This window comes from Hypomesus nipponensis, chromosome 23 (assembly GCF_054491055.1).
Source record: "Hypomesus nipponensis isolate SF chromosome 23, ASM5449105v1, whole genome shotgun sequence".
NCBI classification, from domain to species: Eukaryota; Metazoa; Chordata; class Actinopteri; order Osmeriformes; family Osmeridae; genus Hypomesus; species Hypomesus nipponensis.
Genome location: NC_140383.1, coordinates 3,247,123 through 3,264,500, shown reverse-complemented (window position 1 = coordinate 3,264,500; position 17,378 = coordinate 3,247,123). Strand labels below are relative to the sequence as shown.

The following is a 17,378-nucleotide window of genomic DNA, read 5'->3' as shown; positions in this document are numbered from 1 at the left end:
CCAAGACATGATGTCATCGAATAGCAGAATGGCATCTGGCGTTTTTTGGGGGGTTTTTTTTACGCAAGCTACCTACAACAATATGATGAGTCTTCACTCTTTGAACCTGTGGTGAGCTAATCACTCTGACACCTGTGCTAAGTCATCATGGTGATCTGCAAATACAATTATGATAATGGGGTGCAGACACTGGAGAGGATCATTGGTTTCTCTTTTGGATGAACAGAACTCGACATCCCAAGTCAATGCTCCACAAACATCTGCTGTTCATCAGTTTAGTATTTTTTTTTTTTGCTACATTACAGAACAATGAGACAGAATGTAAACAATTCCTTTTGAAGAGAAAGAGAGTGACTACAACTTTTAGAGCAGGGGTGCCAAACTCCTTTAGGTAAAGGGCCACATACTGCCCACCCTAACTCTAATATCATAGCATAATAACGCATACATAAGGACAATATTTCTTGATGTTTAAATCATTGGTGAAGGTTTTTGATGATAAACCCTATTTTAAGATCTTTCTACAATAAACTCGAAACACAAAGACCAAAAACTCAGACCTCAGCCCACTGATTGGTTGGACACCCCTCTGTATAGGTTACAGTAGGCAGCCGCCTATGGCCCCGGTGAAAATTCTAAATACAATTTACACAAATATTCAATAAAGTACAGTATGTAATTTTTCATATTTATGTTTCTCCCAACCATGTGAACAACTCCCTGCCTTCCCTTACCGTATTCATGTGCGAAACAAACCCAATCTCCCCTATCTTGCACAAATGGTTTGTCCCATATTATATGCCCCGCTGCAAAAAAAAAAAAAAAACTTGGAGTGAGATTTTGTGGGACCAACCCACATTTTAGTGCGTACAACCCCCCGTCCCCCGTGAAACGCGTGTCTCACGGCCAAAACGCGAGAGTTGCCAGCCCTGCATATTGTTTCCCAGCCCAGCAGCGCGAAATACGAGACGTAGCTTAATCAGTTAGTCTACATTTGAGAGACACATAGGAGTGTTGATACGATATTATAAAATTATGAAACGATTATATAGTAGCGGTACAAAAAAAAAAAACTGAATAAAACTTGTATTGCCACCCTAGGTGACCACCTTTTTTTTGTCTTCTGCCAACGATGTTAGCTAGCAGTTAGCGGCTGCGGCTAGTACAAGGCCTACTAACGCGAATAGCGTACGGCTGCTCTATTCCTGAAGACGATTTGACATAGGCCATGAAGTAAGCACTATGGACCATAATCACGAACGAGAGAGACATAAATAAGCACCACCAGAACGAGGACATTTAAAGAGGGAGAAAGATCTACAGGAGAGCAAGGTAAATTAATACATTGATCATCATTTAGAAACACTTGAACACCACGACTTTGTGCTTCACTGTAGTTGACCAACATGACTTAGTTACTGTAGTCTGTGCTGATCTGGCAGCAGATATCCTTATTTTAATAATTTTTCCACATGTTGATTTACTCTCTTTAGAAAGGGGCAGCAATGCAAGTGTCTTCGGAACCAGTGTTTCCAGTCAAGCATAAAGGAAGAAGGTATGTTCAAATGTTGTTGTCGGTATGGCTCAGAAGGTAAAGAAATACATTATTTAGGGGCCTCAACCAGTCTCTGCCTAGGGCCCCCAAATCACAAGAACCGCCTCTGAGTAAATAATCTTCAAAGAATCGCCTCTAGACGTACATTACCATTTCAACTCAAACGCACGCAGCAATGGATGTGAAATAGCCTTGCCTCTGATCATCTAAGACACGCCGTCTGGTTCTAAATGTGAGGACTTCACAGCAACGTCAATACCCACAGTCAGGAACACGAGTTCTCAAAACAGGAAGTTGCCCCTGCTGCAGGTTGGGGAGCAGAGGCCTCAGTGGCGACCCTGTGTGGAGCTTCTCTGTGTCTCCAGCATCTTGTCTCCTTTCATTCAGCATTCAAGGAAACAGCCATTAGTCAATTGCTGGGAGGCAGGGGGCCATTGGAGTGAATTATGGCTGGCATCATTTTACACACAACAAAGACAGATTAGTACACTGCAGCAGTCACACTGCATACAACAAGATGATATTGTAGATGCTGATGGCCCCCTCGTTTGAAAAGAAGAGGATTAGAGGCGAATAATGTGTATGGTTAAGCTAAATACTCAGTGTTTGTGTTGAGAGGAATTATGCGGTATTCGACGCCTTAGGCGAGTTCAAAATACTTTATTGATGTGATTTCTTGTTGGATCATTAGCACAATTGAATGGTTTCAGAGCATAAATGTGGACTGACATTTATAGTGAAGCAAGCACAAAGAGCTAATGCTGCATTAAAGTGTTTTTGCACTTTCAAAGCTTTTGAAAACAATCTTGTTTTTCCAAGTTTGAGAAGAGGTAGGGGGAAAGCAAACTTGTAGACGTGGGGGAGAATGAATCAGTATGGTAGGCTAATATATAACCGAACAAGCACCTAACAAGGGGGTCAGATGGCTGAGCGGTTAGGGAATCGGGCAATTAATCAGAAGGTTGCCGGTTTGAGTGCCAAATGACGTTGTGTCCTTGGGCAAGGCACTTCACCCAACTTGCCTCGGGGGGAATGTCCCTGTACTTACTGTAAGACGGTCTGGATAAGAGCGTCTGCTAAATGACTCAATGTAAATGTAAGCACACTTCTTAGGAGTCCCCACTACTGCGACAACACACTAGCGTACAGTAGGCTACTCACACCCGACACCTCACTGGGATCCGAGTAGCACACTTAGTCGAGACTGCCGAATACCGAATCGACATAGCACCACTTAAAGGCAAGCAAACAAAGGATGGCTTTCACTGATGTTGCTTCGCAAATCAAAAAGCTAAAGCAACCCCCCCCCCAAACAAAACAAATCAAACGAGCCGTGTTCCTCATTTCAGAACAACCGTGACGTTCGCTCGCGTGGTTATTAGCGCCGGTGTGTCACTTTGGAGGCCGTCGATCTGAGACGCAGCCTCTTTCCTTTCAGCCAGCCGCGGCTTTGTGTCACAGGTGAGGAATAGTCGGCAGGAATGGGGGCCGCGACTTTTCTCAGGCGATTAAAAAGAGCCCGCTAAGTGAAGGCCATGGTCTGCCTCCCCAGGTTCCTGTTAAAGCCTATTATTTTCAGCTGAAAAATGGAGATGCAGTCCTCGAGTCTGTGAGAAAGAACAGGCGAAGAGGAGGAGGGATGAGGAGGGGGAGGGGGGAGGGATGGAGGGAGGGGGGGAGGGATGGAGGGAGGGGGAGGGGGGGAGGGATGGAGGGAGGGATGGAGGGGGGGAGGGAGGGATGGAGGGAGGGAGGGGGGGAGGGAGGGAGGGAGGGAGGGAGGGGGGAGGGATGGAGGGAGGGAGGGGGGGAGGGAGGGAGGGAGGGAGGGAGGGGGGGAGGGATGGAGGGAGGGAGGGGGGGAGGGAGGGAGGGCTTTGCTCCGACTATTAAGTGGTATCATCCCCCACTGTGTTTGTCTACCCCCTGCACATCTCAAAACACCTAAAGTAGAGTACAGAGGGAAGTGCGAGGCGGCTGTGGTGAAGGGAAATGCATCAAGGAGGGAGGAAGAAAAGAAAAACTTAACAAAAGGATGTGTCTGAATTTATAATGTTTAATTAATGAGCTTGAGTCAGGGAGAGAGTGAGAGTGGAGTAATAGCGTGTAGGCTCAGTGTGAGAAATGTTCTCTAAACATATTATACATCTGAATGGGGGTGGCTGGAAGCACATTGTGCTCCAAGTACTTTTTTAACTCAACAATGAACTGGCAGAGAGGTAGTGATACCTTCACACTGCCTCTGGTAGGCACATGGCTTGACCTTTTTTGGATAGTGATTGATTCAACAACTTTTACAGAAAGCCTTCAGTATCTTTGCCTGAGTACCCAAACTCGATTTCATGACAAATAAGCCTTAGCATGTCAGTTTCAGAGACTCAAACCTGTTTAACATTCATTTGAGAGTGTACCATGACAGCTTGACAAATGAGACATTTCATTTTAGTTTTGGTATTTACCGTAATCATTTACAGTCCATCTTAATTAAGTCAGACTTGAACTGAGAGGTGCTTTTTCCATAGATTTTCAGTGCTTAATTGGATGTTTCTCATAAATAAGCTTATGATCAAGGATGTTCCTGGTGTCTTTCTCCTCCACTGCTGGGCTGTTAGTAGCCTATTTAGTAGTTGCAAAAAAATATAACCAGAAATATTTGAGTTAAGACATTATTATGGTTTCTAAATCTGCAGTCAACAGAAATCTTTTTGTAATTTTTTTTATACAGATGTACTGTCCACCATGCCCAAACCCACACCGCTAACAAATTACCTTGGTCATTTACCTGTGCCTTTCCCTGTGTGGCTTTCACAAGATATATGTTTATTTATTATGTATTTACTTTACTCATTATACTTTTATTTACCCCTTTTCAGAAGAAAGCCTTAGAAAACCTCTTGGCCATGATGACAGAGGGCTAACATGGAGACAAGGAGTGTGAAGGGACATTTTCACAGTGCTGGCTTGTTATGTATAATCTTCCCCTGTGTGTGTGTGTGTGTGTGTGTGTGGCAGGACGGGGGCAATGGTGATCAGTAGTGTCAGATGACTCCCCAGTGCCTTTCCTAGGGCTCTCCTGACACTGTGAAAATTAATGTCCTCGCTTTCATTTCTCACAGGTCCGTCAAGGCCACACAGGGGAATTATAACACTCTGCCATTTTTGATTTTATTCCAATTCTATATATATTTATTTATTTCAGGTATTTTCTCTCAACTGTGATCTGACAGGTGCAGAGAGGGCTTGTGTGTGTGGTGTGTGTGTGTGTGTGTGTGTGTGAAGGTAGTAATCTTTCCAGGCGGGGGCAAGGTAATTTCATTTTTCTCTGAGCCATCAGAAGTTTGTCAGCTGGCAATCATGACGTGTCAGGGTTTCTTCACCTCCTGAGGATAGCTCCACTCCAGTCTGCTGCATTACTGCCCGGGCAGCATGCAAATGCCAGAACATTCTAATAGTGAACGGCGGGGGTGTGCATGTGTGTGCATACACAGTTACAGAATTTTTCAACGTGTGCGTGTGCATACAGTATGTTTTTATGTGTGTGTGTGTGTGTACATGTGTGGTGAGCAGAGGTGTCTTCGATAAATAATTAGTGCATGAGCACACTGGGCAGGTGTGTGTTTCCTGTCAAACTCAAATTGCACGGCCAGTTGAAATAAAGTCTGTGCAACAGCATTCACCGTTGCACTGATTCATAGGTATCTTACAGGAGGCCGATTAGTGAGAATAATCCACGTCTCTTTCAGATCTCCTCATTTGACTGAGGGGATGACAAGGCTATAAATTCCGCAGGATTATGGGGTCATAAAATGATAACGCAGGGAATTCTGCTCTGATTTATATTTATCCACGAAGCGTCTCCCACTGGGTCGGACCACATCAAAGAGAGATGTTTCGGTCCGTCTGACCAGCTGTCATTCCCCACATATCTGACCTGGTTGTCCAGTCTGTTTTTCCCAATGTTTTCACGTTCCTGGACAGTCTGACCAGCTCTGAACAGACAGACAGACAGAGAGAGTCTTTGATAGGTCTACAACGGTGCCTATTGGTTCAACAAAGATATCACTTTCTCCTTTTTTGACCTTCACAGTGGACTGAAGTTTAATAGAGCATGTACACTGACGCCAACTAGAAACACATACACACACACACACACACACCCCCCCACACACACACACACACACACACACCTCGTCTCTTGGACTGTCCTAATTGGCACTGCAGTACTGGGGTTCATATGGACACCCAGCACATTGAGCCCCCTCCCCTCTCTGTTGTGTTTGGCTCACCCCCTGAGCAGGGAATCCAGGAAAAAAAGGAAGAAGAAAAGAACAAATAAAATCTAACCCTGGAAGGAAAATAGAAATCCACCAAAAAGTCACAGCGAGATCATCTTGGAAGAAGAAAGATCATTTTCATTCAGCCCTCCTCCACTCTAACTAAGGAAAACACAATGAAAATCGAATGAAAGAATATATTGCATATCATAACTGAGGAAGCACAGAAAAGCCCAACTGTGCTAGAGTAACCATATTAAAGCATTGAAAATAAAGGTCACGCTCTGTAGACCTTATTGGGAGAAAAAAATCCCACATGGTTCTCTGTTTGTTGTGTATCTATATTATTCAGCAAATATTACTGGCTGACAGTTGACCTTATCTAAGCAGCAGAAATATGGGCAGGAGGGTACTTGATCGAAAGCAAATTCATTTTATGAGCTGTGCAGTAATATGTTAAGTTAATTCCAGTTAAATGTCAGGTAAAAAGCTGGTCAGAGTTGTTCTTCATCTCAGTTCTGTGTCTAAACAATGTCTTCCATGCTAAGGAGCGGAATCCATATCAGTGATTTTAATAACTCCCCTCTCCCTACAATTGTTTTACTGATTTGTAATGGTAAAATGTCAGTCGCCCTCCAAATCGTTCCTGGAACCTTTTCAAACCTTTTCATGCAACATTATGATATTGACTCATATCACAAATGGGTTTATTGGTATGTATGAGTATACAGTTGTTGGCTGTTAAACGCACTGTTGTGCACAGTGTTTGTGATATAAACTGTCTCATAAAGTCATGAATTGTTGTTATAATTTAACAGCAGACCTGAAACTGTAGGTCTGTCTACTTTGATCCAGATTATAGAGCATGCACCATGAATTATAGATCAAATGCTCTCTGATACGGATTGATCTTGGTATACTTGTTACTAAAATAAGATAAACCCCCTCCCTCCCCTCAAACACGCACACAAACACATACACACACACACATCCACACACACAAACACATCCACACACACACATCCACACACATAAACACATCCACACACACACACATCCACACACACAAACACATCCCCACACACACAAACACATCCACACACACACATCCACACACACAAACACATACACACACACACACACACACACACATCCACACACACAAACACATCCACACACACAAACACATCCACACACACAAACACATCCACACACACACATCCACACACACAAACACATACACACACATCCACACACACAAACACATCCACACACACACATCCACACACACCAACATTTTCTGTCTTTGTTATCATTGGGCCTTATCAATCCGACACCGTGCTTTTGGAGAAGAAAGGGGATTGTTGGCTCCCTGTCACTGCAAACAGAGCAGGACATGCACATGTAATGGATGCTCAACAAACAACAGCCGCCCGAGGGTGGCCTGGGAGAGGATCGTTTCCAGATGAGCTTCTTTTTATCAGCGTCTTTTGTTAGGCAGAGCCGTATGCATCTCTGACAGCAGAAGGTCTGCATCATGGTGTATGGAGGCCGGGTTAACATGCTTACACACTTCACTGAGATCTGATCCCACGCAGATGTGTTCAGATGAGGGATGTTGGAGCCAGGTGAGCCCCTCACTATGTGGAACCAGTCGGTGCTCGTGAAGTCAAGGTCTTTGCTTTGAGTCTAGATGTCTGTGTCACGCGGTTATTTAACCCAATCTCACATCAGAGGGCCGTCGATCAGAATCGTGGTTGAACAAGCATAGTTCGACATGAACTTCATGCCTGTGAGATTGCATTGATACTTTTTACAGTAAGGAACATTTTCCAGCTAACACAAAGGCACAATGCCTTCTGCTAGGCCACTGAAAATATAATTTGAGATGTTAACATACAATGTAATCACATTTCGCTGATTAGTTCTGTAACATCATAATACACAGCAATGGACTGCAGTTTTCATAGAGTACAGCAAGTATGATTTACAAATGGTGATACAAATTACATATTTACAGAGAGGCCAGCCAACCAAAAAAATCCTTATTGGAAGGCCTGATCATTATAGACAGTGGAGGTTAAAGAGGTTAACATTCATGAACATGCATGTGACCAATGGCATTTAACATTCTAAACTGATTTCCTACCTCTTTGTTGTGGTGGATAATTGAATAATTAGTTTTCTTTCATATTTTGGACCATTTGACCTCCATTGAGTCTGCCTTTCAAGACAGAGAAACTGACACCCCCATCGCTATGGCGATGACTGCGTTAATCCCACAATTACAATCACATAAGAGGACCTCGATTTGATCCCCCCCAAAAGCTTGCTACTGATCTCATCCGACCGCCAAAGGCTGACACACATGCGCAAGCTTATGCAGACACACACACAGACAGACAGACAGACAGACACACACACACACACACACACAAACAGTCGAACAGAAATATACACACACACACAGAAATACTCATCCATCAGGATTTGTGCCTCCATTCTTGGTAAAAAAAAAGAAATAGGGTTTGCCTCCGTCTCAATTAGTCCTGGAGTGTGAGAAGAGGAAGTGGTTGTGTGTAAGCCATCTTTATTCATAGGAGCTTAGCTGTGATTGGCATGGCCTCAAGACACACAACCTCACTCCTTGGGAAGTCAGCCAGATGTTATTGATATTCACAAATGGTAGAAATTTGCATCTCGCCATAAAGAAGAAGGGAAAAAAAACCTGGCATATGATACCAGAGGGATGGGAATGGGGCGGGTAAACCAACATCGAGTGAATGAAAAACGCCCAGAGAAGAACGTGTGGGCGTGTGTAATGTATGTGCACATGCATGCACGCTGGGCTTCAAACAGACAGACGTCTCATCTATCTCCTCCACAGGCCCGAGACGCGTCTGTTCATCCCACCGCTGTTCAGAACGATCCGCGGCGTTCCGACGCGCATCCTGGCTCTGTGCGTGTTATTTACATTTAGTCATTTAGCAGACGCTCTTATCCAGAGGGACTTACAGTAAGTACAGGGACATTCTCCCCAAGGCAAGTAGGGTGAAGTGCCTTGCCCAAGGACACAACTCAATTTTGCTGGCCGGGAATTGAACCGGCAACCGTCTGATTACTAGTCTGATTCTCTAACCGCTCAGCCACCTGACTCGCGTTCTCAGTTGATTGAGACGCTGCAGAAGGAGAGGCCGTGGTTGAATCGAACGTCTGGCGTTTCTCCTTTGTCGTGTTTTGATAGCCCGCTTTGCTTTCTCCCAGCCAGACTGTTTGTGTTTTCCCTCACATGGTTGGAAAGAAACTTCCACCATGTCCGTAGCTGCGGCTTGCGGTTGCACGCATGACAAATGGGGCCGTGCAGAGCTGTGTGCGGAGGATTCGGCTGGACGGAAGAGGAGCAGTAAGTTGAGACACAGGGATGCTGGGAAGAACCTCGAAAGCCATCCACTTGGAGCCAATCACCCAAATTAAACGATGGACCGATTGATGACAGACTACATTGTATGTGCGTGCGCTATCGACCTCGTCTGTGGCTTGGAAAAAAAGCGGCCATCTTGAAAGGCCTGGGTGCGTGTTGCCAGTATCGATGTACTGAAGGTTTGGCTGTGGTTCACATACAAGATCTACTTTCAGTGCTTCCCATGGAGATGTTATCCCTCGCTAGGTGGCTCACAACAGGCCTATCTGGGACAGGCCTATGGTTCTACTGGGTGGTTCTGCTAGGGTTGGCTTGGGTGCCAGTGACAGACAATGGATCAAGTGGCCTTTTAATTAGGGCTTCACCAGGACACAGGGCTGGGACTGGAATGACAGATGGATGTTTTGACTCAATTACCAATGTGTGGTGATCCAGAGCACTTCTCCGGAGCCACTGGACCAAATAGTCCTCTGCGAGGACCAAACACGGCCGCCGAAGCTTGCTCGACACGCCGAGCGCCCCAGCGCTAGCCTGACTGAAAGGTGCAGAGACTCGGGAGTTATCGCACCTCCTCCACACCTTCACGCAACGGCTTCCCCTCCACCCTTTCTACACCTCCCTGAAAAACACACACACACACACACACACACACAACCTTTTTCCAGCAACGCCCCGTCTCCTCCCTCCCTCCCGAAAACCCGAACCAGCTGCCCCTCCATCTGGCCTTCATCAGCAGCCCTGGGGTGTGCGCTTGGTCCCGCCATGGCAGACGGGCATCCGTTATGCATTATCACCCCCTCCGCCCCCTCGGCCACCCTCGGCCACCCTCCGCCCCCGCCAGCCCCGAGCCCGAACCCTTCCCTCAGACCCTAACCCACAGCAAAGAACTCGGCTTGGCTCCACGGCCCTCCAGATCACAGTCACACTGTCTGTTTCTATTCGGGGAGATCTCCGAGGCCTGAGCATGCGAGAAAGTGAGTGGTCACGACTGTGGTCTTCACCCGCCCTGCCGGCTTCTCCTACAGACCAAACACATGGCCAGGGAGTCTTGTGTTCAGCGGTAATAACAGCAATAGTGCGTGATTCCAGTCCTGCCGGTTGGCACGACACACGGTTTGAGGCTGACGTGGTGGGTGAGGAGCAGCGTGCAGGAGGGTGCGGCAGGTAACCCGACTCACTGCCAGGCCCGGGGTTAGCCGTCAGGTTCTCACAGTGGTCTGTGGCTGATGCAGAGGCAGGGCGCTAATCTGGTGTATGCTAGTGCAGTTGGAGCCAGCGCTACATTAATCTTTAGTAATCCCCATTTCTCCTCACACGCTTTCTGTCACGGTGCTTCCAGCTCTGTCGATCAACTCAACCGTCTTCTCAGCCACAACCACCCCCTCACCCTCCAGTACTGCAGTCTGTCCACCACGCAGGCTAATCAGCTAGCAAAAATAAACAGCAGGGTAGGTGGCCAGGACTCATTTCGCAAGCAATAAAATCAAGAAAATACAGGAATTAAGTATGCGTTTTTCATGTTTTCCATTTGCGAAGAAAAAAAAAAAGCCCAAACTTTACAACCTAACTTAAATTTATCTCTCAAGTTGTGCATTTAAGTTCTGAGTAAACTGATTAAACAAGGGCCACTGTTATTCTCTGGCAATGGCATTTTTGAATTACCGAATGTGGTTCTCGTGTTCAGTAAACAGCTTATCAAAACAGAGGGGCTTGGAAATAGTATTGAGGTTTCCACACATCGCGGTTCGGAGGAATCCACCTCATTGCAGAGGAGGAATGTATTTTCCCTCCTTGTTTTCTCGGTTCTACATCACTTGAGCTCATATACATCCCATCTGGCTGTCAGAACAGAAACTGTACTCAGCTCCAGCCAGTACCACATGGTCTTCCACTACTGTATAAAACAGGACAGTAAGCCTCTTTAATGAGAATTGATTGAGGAATTAAACAGCATAAAATGTCTGTTTCTGAATTTCCCGAAATTGGAACACTTTGCTAGGGATTTCTGGACTCCAGCAAGTGATCAGCTTGAGGATGGCAAGTGGGGTCATTGATGTATTCCCGAGATCAGAGAGTAAAAATAAATCATAGAAGGAAGCCTAATTTCCATGGTTGTAAATCACTCAGGCCCAAGAGGATATGAATTATGAATTAAAAGTACTTCATTCATAAACTGAGTTTTGAGCGCAGCAGGCGGTGGTTTCCAGACCAAGCTACGTATCAGGTTTGTACGATCCTCTTGCATGACGGCACGACTTGGCCGCATTCAGGCAGTGCATGGGTCCAATACAACTGTGACCTTTCTCTTCCTGTCCTCCTGATTAAAGTGGCCTCTACGGAAACAAGCTTCCAGTCCTGCGGGCGATTTAGGCAGAAGGTTCCAGAAGGAGGAGAGTTGCCTGTAATGGGGATGTGGACCTCAAGGTGTGTGTTTAATGTTTGTGTGTGTGTGTGTTTTTGTGTGGGTGTACATGTGTGTGTGTGTGAGTGTGCATGTGTGTACCTGTGCTAGTGTGAGTGTGTGTCTAAAAGTGTGTGTGTGTGTGTGTGTGTGTGTGTGTGAGAGAGAATGTGTGCGTGTGTGACAGTGCCAGTCTGCTTCCTGGGGAGGTGACATGAAGGTGTCATCTCCCCGTACCTGAGATGACAGCCATGCAGCGAATGGAGAAGAAATGGCCAGTATGGTCTGAGAGATAAGGCCTTGGTGAGATCACAGACTGGCGAGAGACAAGACAAGACACAGAGAGGCCATCCCCCTGCTGGGACAGATCCTGGGTTTCCATTCCCACATGTCAGTCAGGGTGCTGGGACTCAGGGAGAGGCAGCGGCTTGTCGTGTCCGGATGGATCTGATGCATGTTCCGGTTGTGTTTGTGAAGTTGACCCCCCTGACTTCTAGAAACCACAGCCAGATGCCTCTGCTCATGTGTCTGAAGGAGATTACAGGTGGGTTGGCTTGTAGCTCATAACATGAGGTCACCCGTGCTGTAATTATTTACTGTCCGAATGGCAAATGCGTCGCTGATTTCCAGTCGTGTGGTGTGCTACGTCGATAGGTGTTATTTTTAGCAGTTCTCCTCTGGATTGCTCATGAGAACAAGTATCGGTGGTGAAGGATGAAGTTTTGTTGTGGATCAGGAGCTTCAAAGGAGCTTCTGTCCTCAACCGACGTCACGTTGTTCCTCTGTTGAGGGGCTGGAGCGATGCTACAGGGAGACCTACACACAAGGTTCTGGAAGATTCTCCCCCTGGCTCGTACTTTACCCCCTCTGTCAGCGTAAAAGCACGTTCCCCGTTATAAAGTTCAGCAAGACAAATAAACTTGCAGGCTCCCAGACCCGATTCATCTTACACACGAGAGCGGGCCGCATTGTAGTCGCTCCAGCTCCTGCCACGCACAATTTGCTCTCCTTGGCGCTGTCTGTGTAAAGGTTCTGCACTGCGATGTGAAAACTCTATCTGGCACTATCTGTCTGCGTGCCTGCCTGCCTGTCTGGCAGTCTGTCTGTCTGCCTGTCCGTCTGTCTGTCTGCCTGTCTGTCTGTCTGTCTGTCTGTCCTAGGGCTTCGGGAAACTTCTGCCGAGGCCACCGCAGATGTTTATGTGCTTGTTTGGCTGGATTTGCCTGTGTGGAAATTAGGGTGTTGGGGAGGGGCACAACTGGCATTAATGAGGTTAATTGATAGTTTCACAACATGTAATGAGATCTGGGGCTTTCGGACAAAGTGGAGCCTTTAGAAATGCAAGATGTTCACTGTGGGGGCTCTCGCAAAATTGTGTCGGCAAGTGGAGAGACTACAGCCTATGGAGACCGCTCTTTATGCTGATGTTTTTATTTTTTTATTCGTTTCTTTCATGAAAGACAACTGCCTCGGAAGCTTCCCTCAATGTGTTTTCAATTGAAGGTTGTCAGTTGAAGGCTGTTCAGTTTAGCTGTGTGATGCTGGCAACATGGAATTCAAACGGCACTTTTTCCACTCTGGAAAACATAACCTATTTCGGCTAGTAGATTTGGCCTGACCTTAAAGAATTACGTCATGTAAGGTTCATCACATTGTGTGCGGAGTAGATGATGACTGTGATTCCCACATAACCGCGTGTGACACGGTCATTTAAACAGCGTCCAGTGTGCCAGGGGAGTATGTGTTACAATTGGCAGCGCTCAAATAATTGGCGCTTATTTCTGACAGAACTGCATCCCATGCACATAAGTGTTCCATGCTACTTTTGTTTGGAAACCTGAAGAGAACCTCCCAGTGTAGAACCATCCACCATGACTGGGGTTCACAGAGCTGAAACGTTCCCAGGTTCCAACTGGTGGATGGAGGGAACCAGACATGCTTGGCAGGATGAAAGTGTGGTTTTAGAGTAGAGCACCTCTCTCTATTTCTCTATCTCTCTCTTGCTATCTGTATTCTCTCTCTCTCTCTCTCTCTCTCTCTCTCTCTCTCTCTCTCTCTCTCTCTCTTGCTATCTGTATTCTCCCTCTTTCTCTCCCTCTCTCTCTCTCTCTCTCTCTCTTGCTATCTGTATTCTCCCTCTTTCTCTCTTTTCTCCCTCTCTTTCTCTCTACTCTTTCCATCTTCTATCTCTTAATCCACCTCTCTCTCTCTTCAGGCCCCTTCTCCTATCAATCTCTTTATGCTGTGTTGATTGCCATTAAATTGAGGAATATTTGTCCTAACGTGCAATTACAGATCCTGACCTAAAGGACTCGGTATACTGAATGACCCAAAACAAAGCGCCCAGTTAAGCTGCGTTGGACCTGGTTTAAAACTGCTTGGCTCTAACTGGGAGTTCTGCTGGTCTGACCTGCCTGCGGTGCACACTGTACATCCTGCTTTTTAACATAGAAACAGTTTAGATTTTTTACAAATATGAAACATTTCAGTTACATGATACATTAACTGATACCCCAACTGTAATTAAGAAGTGTTATCAGAAGTTAAGAAATTGGTATATCGGGCTATCTATTCTATTTAGTTTCATCTGAAGTTTTTTTCCTTGAAGGAGAAGAAGATGATGATGTTACTATCACAGAGAGGAGCAGAGCAGCTAGCACCAATGAGAGAGGATTCTTAATAACATCTTATTTCTGTCTTAGCAGAGAATAATTTAAAATACTCCCTTTTGTCATCCTTCGACTGCATCTTTAGTCTTCCAGTGCACCATGCTCAAAAAGTTAAATTAATGATGAATATACTGTATTTCTACTAAACTTCCTTCTGATTGATAAAGAGATGCAGTGAGAGAGGGTTCTTCTGTAAATAGTTCTGATGTTGAGAGAAGCATGTGTGTGTGTGTGTGTGTGTGTGTGTGTGTTTCTGTGTGTGTGTTCATTTAGGAGGCCACCGTGCTGCATATTTCCTGTCTCCAGCACCCAGCATGCTCTGCAGACACCAGGGGAGAAAGGCACAAAGACTGGAATGAGAAGGAAAGAGGAAAAACAATGGAGACGAAAAAGAAAATAGTTTTATGCTAATTCCGGATGATAGGGAAAAAGAACCCTGTGTGAATCTTTCCATTACTTTCAGGAGAGAGGGAACAGGGCGGATCAGATGATTAGAAACACAGGGAACACACAGGAACATTCAAACTTTGATAGTGTATCATATTACAAGCAGGTGGAATGCCAAATGATTATAAAGGAAGAATAACGGTTTAACACACACTAACATAAACACACATTGGCATTTACCCACACTTATCACACACACACACACCATGCAGACACATACCATGCAGACACACACACACACACGCACACCATGCAGACACACACACACACCATGCAGACACACAGCCATCTTACCACAGCCAGACGATATTCCATTAAGGATTAACTCCTATGTTGCCCCAGGTGACATCAAAATGATATAAACACAGACTGCAGCTTTGCATATTTTGGTGAGGTTAAACAGAGCACAGGCACAGACCTATAAAAGCCTTTATTAAAGTTACCCACGCTGGACAAATAATACTAGGAACATCTCTCAGGAAACAATAATGTGGCCCAAAATGGTTTCCATGCAAGAAGTCAGGGATGATTTACGATCGTCTTCCCCCCCCGTTGTGTTTTTCATTCATCTGCCCCGTTGGTGAATGATGAGTTACTGTCCTATTGATCTCTGAATGTCTGGAGATAACAAACTCCCATGCTCGCCTCGGAGCTTGTAAACGCTTCAATGATGGTTTGGTGACTGCAGCTAGTGAGGTACATTTTTCAACTAGCATCTAATCCATCACCGCAAACGTAGTTTCTATAGATTTTAAGAAGTTAAGGTGCCAAAAATTCCGCTTGATACCTTCATATTTATCACAGCCCGTACAGAAAGCACACAGTCTCCTAACAAAGGCTCCACAGTACGGTGAGACAGAGTCAGCGTTGTTGTGGTAGCTGGAGTGGGAGTGTACCATTCTCCAGGAGGGGTCGAGGTTGCCGCTGTGGGGTTGGCGGCAGGGCCTGGTATGGGGAGGAGGAGCGGGTTCACGCCCCACACACACCTCTCCCCCGGTCATAGTGGATCAGTCTCCAGGGCCTGATCAAAGGCATGTGCCTCCAGCCACGCGGGGCGTTGATTGCTTCCATGCACTCGCTGACACCACTCGGCTTGGCTGAGGACACCCTAATTAAAATGGAGATATAGGAGGGGTTCAGTACTCCCCACAATGCACACACACACACTCACAGACACACACACACACAGCCTCACATACTCAAACACACATACCAGCGACCCGAGCGCTGACTGCAGGCACCTCCTATTGTTCAGAAAGGGCAGCTCTGGAGACATAGAATTCAGAGATGTTGGAGTCAGAGACCTGTCCTGATGGTCATTTTAACCTATCAGTGTTCGTCTCAGAGCACAGTCAAGGTGGCCATACGTATTGGGGGGTTAGGTCATTGCTGATGTCGGTTAGATGGATGCACAAGAACAGCTGGAGCCCGTGTCGCGAGAACAAAGAGCAGATGAGTGTCGTCACCGAGCGAACGCACCCCCTGTGTGGCTCCTCCACCAGAGGATAGAAAGTTTATCACACTTCTATTTAAAATTCCAATCAGAGGTTATTACTGGTATGCCATCCACAGGTCTCTGTGTTTCAGCTAGCCCGGAGTCCTTTGTCGGTCGCTAAGCGCCAAGAGATCAATATCATATCAGGGCTGGTGGAACACCTGACAGTTCAATTTCACAGCCAACTTCGGAATCGATACCTTTGGAATAGTTTTGGACTCTCCCAAAGGCTGCCCAATGGAGTTAATCTATGGTGTCATTAGGCAGGTCACTGTGTGCATGGTCATTACACCGTGTAACAATAAATGTTCTTAAATCCACGAGGTGTTCTCTCTCCCCCTGTTTGACCGTCACCTCTCCCCGAGGTCGATCTGTTCTGTGGGAAACCGTGTGATTGGCCACCGTCACTCTTCTTTTCAGCGCGGGTCACATTCAGAGAATACGGATGAAGCACAGCAAACACCTGTGGCCCAGCTGCAGGGGGAATTGAACCCTTGAAGCTTTATTGAGCACAGTACATCAAACGTTTTTTGACGTTTACCAGAGTCAAGAGTACAGGCTTTGTGGCTCAGTAAGACATCAGAGCAGCCGATAAGAGAAGGTTAAATGACTTTCATGAAACAGGTACAGGATTCTTCAGACATCAACCGATGCGTCAACAAAATGATACAAGGTTTACGTTAGCTCTTCCCATGTTTAACTGTATCATAAATGGAATATTTCGGCATATCTAAAGATGTGTGTTGACTGTGGGGACAGTGCAATGGAAGGGTGGTCGTTTCTCAGTGAGAAGGGAATGATCATTTAAACGGATTTGATTTAAGCAGCTTGACCAACACGATACAACGGGGGATTAAGGCGGTCACAGAAATCAACCAGGGCTCCACTTCAATGGCCTGAATTTCAATTGAGAAAATGGAAAGAGGAAAAGGAGTGAAAACTAAGTTTTTCCCCCCCGTTTACCGAAGCTCAGCTGGAATCGCCTGTCAAAACAGACCTCGGAAACCCAGCGGAAAAATGACACAAGCGGCTCCTTTTACTGAGTGGCATTGTGGATTTGGCTGCAGCCCACTCCAAACTGGAACCTTTCTTTCTTCTGCATGTGTCATGGGGTGG

At 46.0% G+C, this 17,378-nt stretch overlaps 1 long non-coding RNA gene across 2 annotated transcripts; it reads left to right on the top strand.

The window, feature by feature from the left end:
• The first annotated feature begins 891 nt into the window (after positions 1-891).
• On the top strand, positions 892-16,449 carry LOC146233634 (uncharacterized). Of its 2 annotated transcripts, none has more exons than XR_014741719.1 (3): positions 892-1,332; positions 1,494-1,555; positions 14,594-16,449. It is a non-coding gene; the product is annotated as an uncharacterized LOC146233634 (long non-coding RNA). The 2 variants fall into 2 exon arrangements; XR_014741720.1 differs by lacking the exon at positions 14,594-16,449 and adding an exon at positions 5,853-6,673.
• Positions 16,450-17,378: the final 929 nt, after the last annotated feature.